General features: G+C 45.3%; 1 pseudogene; it reads right to left on the bottom strand.

Moving 5' to 3' along the window:
- Positions 1–4,104: 4,104 nt before the first annotated feature.
- LOC109743664 (anamorsin homolog) lies at positions 4,105–14,428 on the bottom strand (annotated as a pseudogene).
- Between the last annotated feature and the right edge of the window lie 1,065 nt (positions 14,429–15,493).

Here is a 15,493-nt window from a genome sequence, read left to right as displayed (position 1 = left end):
GTCTTGAAGGGTTGGACGCGTTTTCTGTTGTTCTCTTCATCTTCACATCTACACAGACATAACTAGACAATCAAGAAATTCCGAATTAATTTGTAATGCTTGTCGCTTTTTTAATGGTATATATAGAGCCGCACAGATTTTAATAAAATAAAAATCAAGAGATGAAGTAAAGGAGTAATGGTTAACCTGAACCTATGCAGTCCTGCTAAACCTCGATCAGTCCCCTTCTGATCTTTGCTTGGAGGCAGGAGAAAATTTCTGCCGGCGGCGGTTGCCGGAGACTCGAGCGGATGATGGGTAGAAACATCGCACGAAGCCACGATCTGCGTGATGCTGCCGTCAAATCCTGTCGATCGAGCTGCCAGGAAACAAAGGTGCTGCGGGCGTGCTTCTGCTGGGCTTCGTGTTTGATGATGGGCCTTTTTGCCAGGAGTCTGTAATTGTTGTACATGGGCTGGGGATGGGTCCTGTAGAGCTTCACGCTGTGTCACACAGGGGGGGCAGATCGAGTGAAAAACGGTGGCTAATTACGGTCTGCCTGATCGATATCACGGGGCAACGCGATCGTTGGGGGGGGGGGGGGGGGGGGGGGGGGCCTCGTCCCCCCCCTTGGATTCGTCCCTGCGTATCCTCAAGCTCTTCTTGTGAATTTAGATGGAATGAGAAAGACCGATTACCTTCTCGCCAAACTTGAAGGGTGCAACGCCTCTGTATGGGCAAGTACTGCGTCGGAACGCATCGCCCAACCCACACTGAAAATTGCCGTTTCACGAAAAGTCATGTAAGATTTAATCAGTCAGTGACTTGAGTCAGTTGAGTGCAATGACAAGTGGAAATCACCGGTGGCATTGTATGTCCACCAACAGTAATTTTATTTACACCGCCACAGGTTGACACGGGGTTACCCATCTGTTCTGCAGTGAGCCCCAGCTTCTTCACCTTCTGCTCGGCCTCGGCCCTGCTACAACTGCATTTCTAAGGATGTACGTCATCGGGAACTTGAGGCAGAGTTCGATCGAAGAGGAACGCGAATCCCTCTAGTGCCAACCTGCTGGCGCTGCCATAGAGGTAGAGCCGACAACCCAGCGGCCACCTGCCGGTGTGTATGGGCATGCGGCATAGCAGCGATGGCACGACGACACCCCGCTCCCTCACGCCGACCTCGCAGCCCACCAGCGACGCAGTCGCCCTGGACGAGGCCTAACGACTCCACCTCTGCCATGTATACCAATCAAAAGGTTGATACGGCTAGAAGTGCATGTTTCCATTCTTTTTCGCATACAAATAGACCCCAAATTAAATAGGCAGAAAGAAAACGAGCACATATAGGTGAATATACATGTTGATTTTTGTCCCACATCGATTGTGGAGGAGACAGACCACGAGTTGTATGGGTGGGGGTGTTCCCTCCTAATAGGCTAGTCATTTTTGAGGGGGAGAGGGGAGTAATGCTACAGTGACGGGCTTTTATGGTGGTTTTATAGGGTTAGTTGCAGCTGCCAAAACGTGATTGGATGAGGGGGAGGGAGGGACCCCACCCTAGCTAAAAAAGGGGGGGGGGGGTAGATAGATGGAAGGAGCCTATAAACGTCCGTATGGGGTCTGTGTGTTTAGGATTATCGAAGGAGGGGGACAAGGCCTCTCATAAGTCGGTGTTGCTCTTCGGGTGCATCTTGTTGACGCATGCGTGTGTCGGAAACGTGGATGTTAGCGGACCCGTAAGAATACACACAACAAACAAGACATATACATGAAAATGACATCCTATTCGAATACTGGTCGGGGTACCTACATTTGCAAAGATCCTCCTTTGTTTAGGGCTACTTCAATTGATTGCCAAAACTCAATTCTTTAAAAGCTAACTCGAAAATTTAAATCCCTTCAAAACCCTCTGTATTGGGAGGATATAGCTTCTAATCGACGATCAAAACTTAAACCCACAAACACATCCTATATACCTAAGTTCAATTCTTTCAACATGCAGCCCTCCACATCACCACATGTGCCACGTCATCATCCACTAGAACTATTTTGTAGCACGTGCATACCCCAATTTAATTGTTCCATCTCCAATAGTCCAATGTACATGCATACTCTTTGTTCACATATAATTACTTTAAAAAATAATAGCTTTCGATTTAGATCATTTCATACAGAATGTATCCAAAATTAATCTTTAAAATTCCGAGGCAACGCGCGTGGAAATCACCTAGTATACCTAAGAGATTCATCCCCACAAAGCTATTTATCTTAACATGCAGGCTATCCACATCAGCATCCAGCCACATCAGCGTTTCATGACCGGCTTACAAGCAGGACCCACTACACACTACCAGAATAACTGACGATGCCGACGGCCCCCGTCGGCATAGATTGCCCTATCCCGACGGCCCAGCCCAAGCCGTCGGCATAGAAAAGCCGTCGGCGTATATCCATCTATGCCGACGGCCCCGTCGGCAAAGTTCGGCCGTCGGCGTCGTTAGAAATATGCCTACGGCGGCCGTCGGCATAGATAAGCCCGTCGGCATAGAACGTGGGCCCGGCTACCCGGGCGGAAACGGCCTTTTGACGGCGTCAGTGTACGCCGACGGGCTAACGGCGGCCGTCGGCATAGCCCCCACGTCATCGATCCGCGTCGCCCGCCACGTCATCGATCCGCGTCGCTCGCCGGTCCGTGGGGTGGCAAATCTATGCCGACGGCCTGGCCGTCGGCATAGGCCTGGCCCATGGATGTTGCCACGTCATCGATCCCCGCCCTTTGCCACGTCATCGATCCGTGGCCGTGTGCGCAGGTATGCCGACGGCCTGCCGTCGGCATACCTCTATTTTTTATTTATATTATTTACTTTTTCCTGTTTTTTTCACAACATAAATGTGCCTTATGTAACAAAAAAAATACCCCGATGGTATATCGATTGCCCCCCTCACGGACGTTGCTGCCGCCGTGCCCCACAGCGACGCCGGTGAGGGGGGCACACCCCAGAGCTGCGTGCCGGGTGCCTGCGCCAGCCACCACGCTTCCAACACCGTAGGATGGCCCAAAGCAACACCTAGCGGCATTGCTATACCTCCCCCCAGGTACACCGTCCCGTCTAAACGGGCCCTCATACATGCGGGGCGGTGTGGTGCCATGTCTGAAGAGGCGGAACGGGGGCCCTGGGGGGATAGCAATACCACCGGAGCGTTGCACCGGGCCCTCATACATGCGGGATGGTGTGGTGCCATGTCCAAAGAGGCGGCGCGCATCTCCGGGGTGTGCCCCCCCTCACGTACGGCGGCGCCGCCGGCACCTGGAGGGGGAAAACGGACGCGTCGGGTCTACACGGAGGGGATCTTGCTGTGGGTCTGGCCCGGATGTTGCTCCAAAGTGTCCCTATGGGCTGACCTAACACAACCGGGTGGAGAGTTCCACTGGTCAAAGCCCGTCCGTGTAAAGTCAAAGGGCTAGATCTCGTGGTCTAACGCTACATGGTTAGGCGGGACGGGGGCCCTGGGGGGATAGCAATGCCACCGGAGCGTCGCACCGGGCCCTCATATATACATGCAGGGTGGTGTGTTCTATATGTCTATTTCCATCATATATATCTGCTGATATGTGCTGTATATCTGAATTGAATTTATTTGAAAACAAACAGAAAAAAGAAAAAAAATCAAATACAAACTATGCCGTCGGCATAGATGCCACGCATCAGCAACTGGGCGCTCCTTGGGTAAGCCTATGCCGACGGCTTCGCCGTCAACATAGATTTAAACTAAGCCGACGGCCAGGCCGTCGGCATAGATGCCACGTGTCAGCAACTGGGCGCTCCTTGGGTAAGCCTATGCCGACGGCTTCGCCGTCGACATAGATTTAAACTAAGCCGATGGCCAGGCCGTCGGCATAGATGCCACGTGTCAGCAACTGGGCGCTCCTTGGGTAAGCCTATGCCGACGGCCTCGCCGTCGGCATAGATTTAAACTAAGCCGACGGCTAGGCCGTCGGCATAGATGAGCCACGTGGCGAGCAGCGGTTGGTCGTCACTTGACGGCGGCCGCCGTTAGACGGGAACGTTGCCGACGGCCAGGGCCGTCGGCATAGATGTACGGACACCGTCGGCATAGATCCTATGCCGACGGCTTCCCGGGCTGCGCCGACGGATATGTTGCCGATGGCCGTATGCCGACGGGGGCCGTCGGCATAGGCATGTCCCGACGGCATATCAGGACTATGCCGACGGCCCTCGCCGTCGGCGTAGGGTGCGATTCCTGTAGTGACAGGGCCGTACAAACTGGACATATCAACATTTTTTTTGTTGCCACACATATGAGCGTTCTAGAAGATAAACGAGTCATCTCTCGAATCCTTTCCACTTCCTGAAACGTAAGCTACCTCCACGTCTTCTGTATCCCCATCCTTTCCACTCCCTGAGAAACCAAACTCCCTTCCTATTCTCCCCGTCATATTTGATCTCCTTCGACAAAGGCTGCCGCCGTTGAGCATCGACGCTGCAACCAACCCCACGATGAAGGTTGTTCTCACCACCCTCCTCCCGCAAGAGCAGCGCCTCCTCACAACGTAGCCCACATCGTCTACCTCATCTGAGCTGACTCCCACATCTGTTGAGGAGTCTGTGATCCCTTCTGCTTGCATAATCGATGTTCTTGGTCTGTAGTTAACCTCTCCCCTCTTATACAGATCGATGGAGCGGATGCCTTCAAATCTTCGGTACCCCCGATGGCCATGACTGTGCATCTGACCTCCATGGTCCTTCCGATCTCTAGAATTGACGGAAAGGAGCTGCCACTACAAGAGATCAGGCCTACCATGACGAGCTCAAAAATGTCACGTAATAGCTAAAAACGTCACAAATACTCATGTGTGACGTTTTTCGAGCGTCACCAGCATCGTCATAGAATCCCCGTCACAGATTATTCATAGTGACGCAGCGCGCAAGAAAAGGTCACACGATATGGGACCTCGTCACTAGATATTTGGTGGGCTAATCTGCACTGGATTTCCAAATGGACCAAACCCAATAGTTCATTTCATTTTCTATTTTTGGATCTAATTTTTGGTGGGCCTTTGCCAATTTGCAACCCAATAGTTGTTGATCCAGCCCATTCCTTTTTATGGAGCATTTACTGCTAGCATTTTCAAGTATTATTTTCTTTGTACTTTTTCTTCAAAGTTTTGTTTGCATGGTCAGAAAACGCATCATGGGCTTGTCGTCTTTTTAAGACCATCTTTCCATTGACCAATTTTCACATAATATTACAAGCCAACAGTTTCTATACGGCGTCGATATTACACATCACACTTACATGCTCAATCCAAAATAACCCAAGCTACATAATCATTGGATACAACATCTTTTTTAATTTTGGAGGTCATCAATAGAAACTTTGTTGGTGTGACTCTTAGCTCCCACCTTCATCAAAACTCGAAACCTTTGTTGGATACCTCTTCTTGCGACTTCTTGAAGTCAACTAGAGTTGGTCAAATCCTCCTTTCTCCATATCAACTTCTTGAAAGATGACTTACGAATCAACCTATTAGAAACAAAGGCATAAATATAGCAGTATGAATGAGTTACAGAAAATGATCTACCATTGCAACAGAGACAAAAAAATGTTATTACTTGAAGCTCTAGGCTGGAATCTTAACATAAAAAAACATGTTAGTACTTGTCCAATAAGTGATATGAAAAAAAACATGTATGTGTGAGCATAAAAGGTCATCTGAAATATTATATTAGAATAAACACCTACTAATACATCAGAAAGTAAGCAAACTATTAGAATTAAGAAGACACACGTAAATAAGATCTCAACTCAAAGTTTCAAATCCCGAGAGGAACAAATTTGCATTTGTAGTAGTTACTCCTTCACAAATTAAAATGGTGCCAAAAAAAATATATCAACGAAGCCTCGGAGGATGAAACATTCAATCAGCCTAGAACAGTAAAGAAAGCATGAACATCTTCCACATAGCTTAGTTGTTGTCCTTGGCACACATTTGATTCGAAGTGTGATCAATAAGACAATTCCATCCGAAAATAAATTACTAACAATTACGCTATGGTCATAGGCCGAATAAAAAGCTTGTTTAGGATTTGATCATTAGTTGTAGTATCTGCTTGCTTCGACAGTAATGTGCATTAGCCAGTATCACTTCTGATTACCACAAACGAGTTCAATGAATTAGTTCTCCATTAGTAATTTTCCAAAATCATGTCGAATCGCTCATAAAACTCCCACTGCACTACAACAGCAATTTACTTGCAAATCTATTCGCACTCCCTCAAACAGAGTTGTCTCGAGTTCAGAACTACAAATTAACATAACAAAAATGGGGGAGCATCAGCATAATGAAAATATTTTACTGCAGCTACTACTTAATTACTAACCCATTTCACATGTACGATCTTGGTTCTCATAATAATTTCTCTTAAACCTGAACCAGTACAATTTAGTTTACAAATTTCAACTTAAGTGACACGTAAAAACTAACTTCCATACTATTTGACCTAGCAAATACTTTGGGAGTACTATACAAGCATCTCACAGTTGACCAATAAGAACTCACTAACATGGAGGAACAGAACAAAACTAATATCTGAACCAATCCCGATATGTAAGCAGTTCATCTAAACTGAGAGCAGAGAGTTGAGCGTCGTACACATGTTAACCCAAGTTGGTGGTCGAGCTTGACAGTCCTCCCGGAGAACTCCGGCATGCTCCTTTGGTCTGTGCTCCACGTCAATCTGACGGAAAAAACCAAGAAGAGGAAAAACAGAGAGTCAACGAGATGTACTACAAGTGCGGAAGGTCGGACGACTACGGCCCGACTCATTAGTTAATCAAAAAATCAATCATACACTGTGGCGGTAGTCCCTCACGAAGGCGGTGAGGTGGGTGTCGTAGGCTAACCCAGGGTTCCGCACAAGGAAGCCATAGCTAGTACAACATCACCATGACTCATCCTCACCATCATTTGCTCCGATGGAATTGAGAAGTGTATGGACGAGTGGCACCACAGAGTGAGAATCCTGTCCCTGCAATCACACGAGAGGGATCAGAGGATGCACGCACGCAGGCACTCACATTAAGAAAGCATGTCACGCACACAAGCTGGGCCACCGCCGCGCGACCAGACTGGTTCGGCCGCGGTGCAGGCTGGGTCTGCCGCTGCGCGCCACGGAGGGCCCTGACGCCACTAGCAGCTTCCGCAGCAGGGCGCCCTCAAGGAATCCCAAGGGAGAGGGAGGAGAGAGCAGCTACTCCTGCAGCCGTCGTCATGCTTGGTAGCGTCCGATCTACCGCCGCCGCCACACGAGCGAAAGAAAACGAGATCGGATAGATAGGGTTTCCCTTCGGGAACAGAAGGTGGAAGAGGGGAAAACATCGCTGCTTATATGCGTGGTTGAGCTGGCTTGAGCCCACGCAGAAAAGTTAAAGAAAGGGTGTTTGCTGGGCTTGACGGGCTATAGTCTATGCTGCGCCCGTCACATACGAAATTAAGAATCCCTAGAAAAAAAACATAGGAAGTTAAGAACAGCCGAAACCAAGACGTGCCATGCCTATCCCGGTCGGGACAGACGAACAAATCGATCACATAGGCGCCGCGTAATAAATAACTAACCTTTTTTTTGGATCGGTAATAAATAAATAACCTGCTAAGTGTTACTAGTAGTATTTTTTTTGCGGGGTAAGTGTTACTAGTAGTATATGCGTGTATATATATAGTCCAGCACCATAATAAATATTTTTAGCACAAATTACATCAGTATCTTTTTTTTGCAGAAAAAACATTACATTTGTATCTGAACTCTAGCCTATTAGCAACGTCGTTAGTTCAGACCATAATGGTCCTGGGTTCAAACTCCCTGTACCAAAAAATTTCCCGTTAACTTCTATTTCCATTCATTTTTGTGATAGAACCAAATAACATCACCCCACGAAAATGCATGGATTCAAGGTTTTTCTTTTTTGCCCGGACACTTTCTATTTACATTATATGGAATAAAATAAGTTCTCCTCGGGCCATTATCTATGTATCTTAAATGGAACTAAAAATAATTACAGCGCTCAGTAGACTGTGAAAAAACTATGGTTGGTCCTTATGCCAACACTCGTAATATTCGGTGACTCTAGTAAGCTTGTCATGGAAATTACCAAACCATCATAGAAATTGGTAGCCAGGTGCGCTCATAGGCTAAAGCGATTCAGTGACGTCTACGACACTGATTTGCGGTAATCAGTGACGCCACCTACGAAAACATCACACATTAGGTATTTCTATGACGTTGTCCATCTCCGTCACGAGGATTTTCGTCACAGTATCTCAGTTTTCTTGTAGTGTGCAACGACCCTTGCCAGCATTAGATTCGAAAGTGAGGAGCTAAGCCAACCCCTTCTGCAACCGCCGCCCTTGCCCTTTCCCGATCTTCAAAATTTCGCCTAGATGCAGGTGCAGCCAAAGGAAAGGTGAGAAAACATATGATATTTTTGTTTTCTGTTAAGTCCATGGAAGATTTGATCCAAAATTTTGTAAGTGTTGTGGAATCTTGATCATGTAACAGATCCCGTAATTATTTTCTGAAGAGATTGTGTTCAGAATTTTAGCCAAGGGATTTTGGATATCACCCCCATTGTTGCAACACAGTTAGAAACAAGCAAGTAATTGTGTTTGCTTAATTCTGGGTTCATCATGCCCATGGGCAACACAATTGATAATTGGATTAGCATGGTTGTACCATCTTATCCCTTTGTCATTGCTGTTTTATAGGATGTTTAAAGTAAACAACAACGATGATTTTCTTTTCCGTATAAGCAAGGATTTGGTACAGTATCAGGTAATGTTCTATTCTTGATACTGTTATGGCAAAAGCACTAATACAGATTAATTAATCTACACATCATGCCATCATAGTTTGATTCATGATGTGCATGGTTACATTTTAGTAAACGTATTTACTTTCATGATGTCATGATTTTACTACAGATTTTGATCAACAAGGTTCATGATGTGTGTGTTTGTAAATTTTCCTTCCAGTTTTTATGGGATCATTATAGTGTTCATGTACCACAGTGTATTTGTCTATAAATTGTGTCAGGACAGTTGGCATCTGACATTTGAATACAATATTTAAAACAATATTTCTTTTCTGTTTCCTTCTTCCCATTAGGCGAAATAAGCATAGTTTATATTGCCTTAGCTACCTTACCATCATTTGCTTAACCTTTTGTTTGTAGAAATCCATGACGGATGATTTATAGCACATCTGAACTTCCCTGTACTTCAGAAATTGGCGAATCATGTGTATCCTGAAGATGCTTCTATATTTCCCTTCCAGATTTCCAGCATGGATGGTTAAACGTTGAGAAGTTTATAAGGATTTTCTCTACTTGGTTGGTTTTGAAATTCTAAGCATGTTTAATTAGCTTCAAGAGGTATAATATTCTAAACTCTGAAGCCTCTTACTATCTTGGTCCACCTTCTTCTCATAATGTGGCTTGCAAAGAATTAGAAATCTCGATTGTTTATAGTTGGTATTCATAAGTGAGGATCATTGAGCTATTAAGCTGATATGCTTTTACTCTTATGGCGTCTAAGTCACTACATGCAAATATCTGTACGTTCTTTTGTGGTCAGCATGTGTCACCATAACTTTTGCAATCTTCTACGGTGTCGCTTCATGTTGTAACCTAAAAGTGCACATAATTTATCACTTCAAGTTGTAGTCGTTTTACAGCTTGCAGATTATGTTTGACCTTCTCAACTCATTTTTTTCATGAAAATTCCACCAAATTGTTGTAGTTTTTCTTCCGCTGTTCATATTAGAAGACACGACTTATTTGAGTCCAAACAGAAAGACGTTAATTGGCCATGTTGTACTGCGAAACAAGAAACCCCTTCCATTTAAGCATTATACACACAACCATCATTTTGACCTTGGTGATCAACTAAATATATCGATAGTTTAGGAGCTATACTTAGTTTTGATTGCACAAGCTAGCAACCTACTCAAATGTGTCAAAATAGTCTCATTCAAACTTATGCAAACCTCTAAATTTTATCAATAGAACATCCGGCAACAACATCCCGCAGCAACGCGCGGGGAATCATCTAGTTTTGAAAAACAATCCTCCCACTTTGTCTATGAACATAATACTTCACAATTAATATATGAACATAATTTAAACAAGTACTTCATAATTAAACATTACTTCCATGCTCCAGCTATATAATTAAACATAGCTCAAACAAAAGTAAAGCCTAGCATAGACTCACCAAACTAAACATAATTAAACATCGCAAAAGTCAAGTCTGCCTACCATGAATATCACTAAAAATAGAGTTATCGATAAGCAAGTCTAGCTGTTCAGAGGAGGATAAAATGGCGACAACATCTTTGGCCGCCGCGTTCGTTAGCAGCGATGTCCTCCTACAGCTTGTCCATATGTCATTGAGGGCTCTGCAGCTGCCTCGTAGGCGACACAGTGCCTTGGAATTCACGAGCTCGACGTGATACAAGGTCTTGGAGGCCTCATACGCTGTGCTCCTTGGCAGCGCGTTTCTCCCTCGGGTTGATATTCCTGACCTCGCACGAACAAGAGAGGCCTTGATTGCACTGCACTCCTTAGTGGCATGGCATGTTGTTTGTGTGCAGTGATTTCCGTGCAATGCGACCGACAGGGGCAAAGATTGCTGCATCACCTTGTCCTTCTCCTGCTCGCGCTCCAGCTGATCATAGTAGTTGAGCTGGGGGTTCGACTCGAGAGATTGCAGTTCAGTTTTGTAGAACATTGGTTGCGCTGAATCAAATAATGCTAGGCAGTGGACGGGAACTCTCCACCAATTAACTAGAGGGCCTTGGTTTACTCCATTATCTCAGTCCACAGGTGTCGTATACAAAGCTGAAATACAGACCATTTTCCCTCGAAAGAAGGCTGGGCAGATCAGGGACAGAAAGCCATGCGGAAAAAAGAGATCAGGGACAGAAAGCTGGTATAGGCTAAGACCTGAACTTCTGGAGAGAGCAATTACGCGCTATTTATATGATGTGAACATGGGATTCATTTGATTGTCACACACCAGATCATGCAGGTTTTGATGAATCAGTCATGCAGGAGGCAACATGAAGCGATGGGAACTAACCCAACATACTACGCGAAACTGCACAGTGCACACATCCTCCTGGTGGAGTTACTGGGTACATAATTTTTGTGCCGTGTACCAATGTGCAGCTGGCGTGATTCCTAGAACAATCACATTAGCATGGAACAAAGGGACGAATAAGTTGATTATCATGAACAAAGTCCAAGGAGTTCTTCATTCAAAAGCAGTCAGTTTTTTAATTTGGGTCACAGTCGGTTTCTTCGTCCAGTCAAGAGCAGACACGTTTACTTGCTCAGCATGTAGATTTTTTCCAAGTGTTATTGATAGACACTTTTTTTCAGTACCTAGACTCCCCATCAGTAGCCGGACAGAAACCAAACCTACTAATATTTGCTTCACACAGATCAATGCTTCCAAACACGTTAAAAAGAGTGCAACGCACTTACACATATTGCGGTTTGAATAAGCTTTAGCACGTATTGTAACATATGAGGGAGCGTCAGTTAAAGTGGGCACTACGCAAGCACCAGATTATTTCATATCTCTTACTGAATAGTATATCCAAAAGGAAGACAACTTGAATCAGCTGCCGGAACTCTTCAAGTATTTGCAGCAAGATAATTCCAAAACCATCCCCAAACACTTTGTCGTGTTTTTTTTTTCGAAAAGGGGAATACCCTTCATCACGTGATGCACACAACCACTGTCATGGTTGGTTAGAGAACTCGAACTTCAATCTGAACAACTGGCCGAGTATCAGCAGAGCTTGCTATTGAAAATATAATATACTCCCTCTATAAACTAATATAAGAGTGTTTAGATCACTACTTTAATATTCTAAATGCTCTTATACTATTAGTTGACGGAGGGAGTAACATGGTGGTATCAGAAACATACTCAAGGAAAATCTAGCGAGACCATGGACATATTTCAAAGTTCTTTGGGTTAAAAGACAACCCTCTTTGTCCCACTTGTTTCTTCCTCCCGAGTATTCCAAAACGACACATACCAAACAAGTGCATAATGCAATCACAATATAGGAAAACAACTTCTTTGCAGCATTTTTTTCTCCATCAGCGTTGATCCGTATGTGGTCGCTACTCACTCCGACGGAGGCCAGGGAGCGTATGGTTACTGGATCTATCCGATGGGAGATGGTAGCTCGGACTATTTTCAACCGGTTTGGATGGCGGTTATGTAATAGGATAGGCAATTAGTTTTCCTGTCTTTCTTATGCCAGCCGGTTGTGGCTTCACCTTTCTTTTTGTGCTCTTTGTGAGCATTTTTTCGTTCTTTTGTTTTGAGACATGATGACTTGTGTTGAATCTATTTGCTTATTAATAAGTATGGCCATATGCATCGTTCTGATGCAGAGGCCGGGGAGCTCCCCCTTTTCAAAAAGAAAAAAAAATTCATGTGTTCTTTTCACTTCAAGTTGGCAACTGACTGCAATGGCACAACAGGCTACACTCACCATCCATAGTTCCATACTTCACCGTGAAAAACGTAGCTTTCTTTCTAAAGAACAGACGGACAAATTGAGTAAGGCATTTCTTATCTGTACGTGGCTGCTCTCCATCATCATATGTAGGCCGAAAGGATATTGTCAGACAATGTAACTTGGCGATGAACAAACAGAACAGCCAGTGCATCGCATCAAAAGTAGCTCACCCAGTATCGTCAAGCACTTCTAGTGATTTAGTGAGAAGGAAAAAGAGTGATTACCTTCTCGCCCAACTTGAACGGTGCGAGGCCTCTGTATGGACAAGTACTGCACCGGAATGCATCGCCCAACCCACACTGAAATAAATTGCCGTTTCACAGGGAATCATGCAAGATATAATCAGCCAGTGACTAGACTCAATTCAGCTCAGTGCATGAATGCAATGACAAGTGGAAATCACCAGCAGCATTGTACATCTACCAACATTAATTTTACTTACACTGCCACAAGCTGACACGGGGCTATCGATCTGCTGTGCAGTGAGCCCCAGCTTCTCCACCTTCTGCTGAGCCTCAGCCCAGCCACAACTGCAGTTCTTGCATGCCTTATTTGTGGCTCACACTTCACAATCTCCCAGTGGTGAAACAACAACAAACCTTTTAGCATATTGATCTATATTAAACATCTTCACCAAAATTAAACAGAGCCACTGGAAGCTGTGGTCTCTTCAAGGACTCCTCAGTCAAGACTCAAGAGACTGTCTTCGTCGATCAGTTCATCATCATAGTTGTCAATTTCAATCTCTGGAAGAGCCTTTATATATTGCTTTCTTCGGGGGGAAAGGAAAAACTCATACTCCAAGATGGCTTCTTTGTCTTGATCTGCAAATGATTCAAGTTAGCACTCACCAATAGAGAAAATGTGTGTACAGCAGCCTTAACCCATCGTCATACTCACAGTAACAGATTGCACACTATTCTGCAAGCTTGTAGCAGAACCTTGCAGTTCAACAAAACCGCCCATAAGTAGACGACCCTCGATGTAATTGTTTGGCTGATGCAGAAAAATAAGAAAATCAGGTGGTGATAAATTAACATTTAAGGCAACAGATGCAAGCAAAAACAGTTCCATGATTTACCTTCTGATCAGAGGAGGCTGTGATGCTCTGTACCAGAACAAGTCCGGAGTCCCCCAGCATTCAGCACTGGCTAATTTCAGCTGCCAATTGATCCCCGAAACTTTCCACCTTTGTAATGACAGACAGAACAGCACCAACAGACACGTCATCAAAAGGCAGCTTCCCACCTAACACATGCCAGCAAATAACTGTATAAATCAGGTTTATGACAGATTTAAGCTTATCCAAGGATATATGTCATACTGAAGCATGTCAGTATGAAAACCGAACACAACTAAGTGTTTACATACACAAACAATGGATCGTCTGTGTATATGCTAATAAGCTTCTAGTCTGAATATATTACTCAAAGAATCCATAGGCAGAAACTGCAATTAGTATTGCCGTAGATTGGTTGAAACTGAACCGCGGGCGAAGTTGGAACACAAGACCAAATCAGAACCAGCGCACGGGCAATATGCCAATAAGCAAGCGGCGATCTCAAATCTGATTCCAACCAAGCCCACGAGAATTATCATGCCCTTGGATTTAACAATTTAAACATGCTGCAGCAGTTCCTAATCCTAGCAAAGGCCACGCGCACGAACAAGCGGCTTCGGGTTGGCCAGGAACCCACCAAGCGAGGCGCACTGCGTGATGACGAACACCTCCTCCCGTGAGACCCAGGCGGCCAACGCCAGGTCCCCCGCCGCGCGAAGCGCAGTGCCAGTTCGTCCGTCACCGCGAGCGCCGCCAGTGCCGCCATGGAACGACTCGCTGGGTCTGCTTCTTCCCTTTCTTTTCTTTCCCAAGGGCAAGTTGGTCATTTCATACAACCCTCGATGTAGGGCGTATGAAATTTACTCTCTTGAAGCAAGTGCATAATCCCGAATTAGGCATTATGATTACTAGTTTGATTGGCGAAACGAAGCATAGCTCAACTAACTCCTTAGCTTACCCGAGAGTTCACAAAACGTTACTAACAATTAATGTCTTACAGGGTACATACTAGCTAACCACATTGAGCTAACTTGCGTCTTTGCACGGACAATTGGAGAACGCTATGCACCACGATAGGCAAACCGGCCTGGACACCCGAGGGACACGACACCGTAGTTGATTGGTGCGCGGACAAGCCGAAGAACATGCGCGTCATCATCTCATTGGTCCTTTGGGAACTCTGAAACATCGTAATGCCATTGTGTTTGACGGCGCCTCTCCCTCGCAGACTGGACTCATCACGAGGACCGTGGAGGAGGGGACTGCTTGGTTTAGGGCTGGACTGCTTAAGGGTGGCTGGAATGGTGTAGCCGCGGAATTATCGAGGTGGGCACGAGGTGAGTAGTCATAGGGTCTCTCTAGTTTCACGCAGATGCAGAAGCTTGGCTCATGATGTACTAAAATTGTAACATCAACGGTGGATTTGGGCTCTCTACCCATCCCTTCTTTATAATATAATACGCACACTCGTGCGTATTCGAGAAAAAAAAGACATATGGGGTTGTCATGATCTAGTTTGTTCTTAATTTTCAGTGTACAACTACAACCCCTGGTTAAGAAGCAGGTCATCAGGATATTGATTGCTTTGATGGATAGGCAGCTCGACATCCGATGCTTACGCAGCCGAACGTGGCACATTCACTAGCCCGCCCGGAAGGCAAAAAACCCTGCAGTGGGCGTCATTTTGTAGTGCCTTTTTTTTTTCTTGTAGCAAGTTTGTGCATATGCTGAAAATCGGGGTTGCCCATAATATTTGCTAGGAGTTATGTCCATCGCTCATATATATTCCATCATTTGAACCAGTCTTCTAGCGCATCCAATGGTAAGTTGG

The sequence above is a fragment of the Aegilops tauschii genome, chromosome 3 (genome assembly GCF_002575655.3).
Source record: "Aegilops tauschii subsp. strangulata cultivar AL8/78 chromosome 3, Aet v6.0, whole genome shotgun sequence".
Classification (NCBI taxonomy): domain Eukaryota; kingdom Viridiplantae; phylum Streptophyta; class Magnoliopsida; order Poales; family Poaceae; genus Aegilops; species Aegilops tauschii.
Note: the sequence above shows the minus strand (reverse complement) of the source record. Positions and strands in the feature narration are given on the sequence as shown.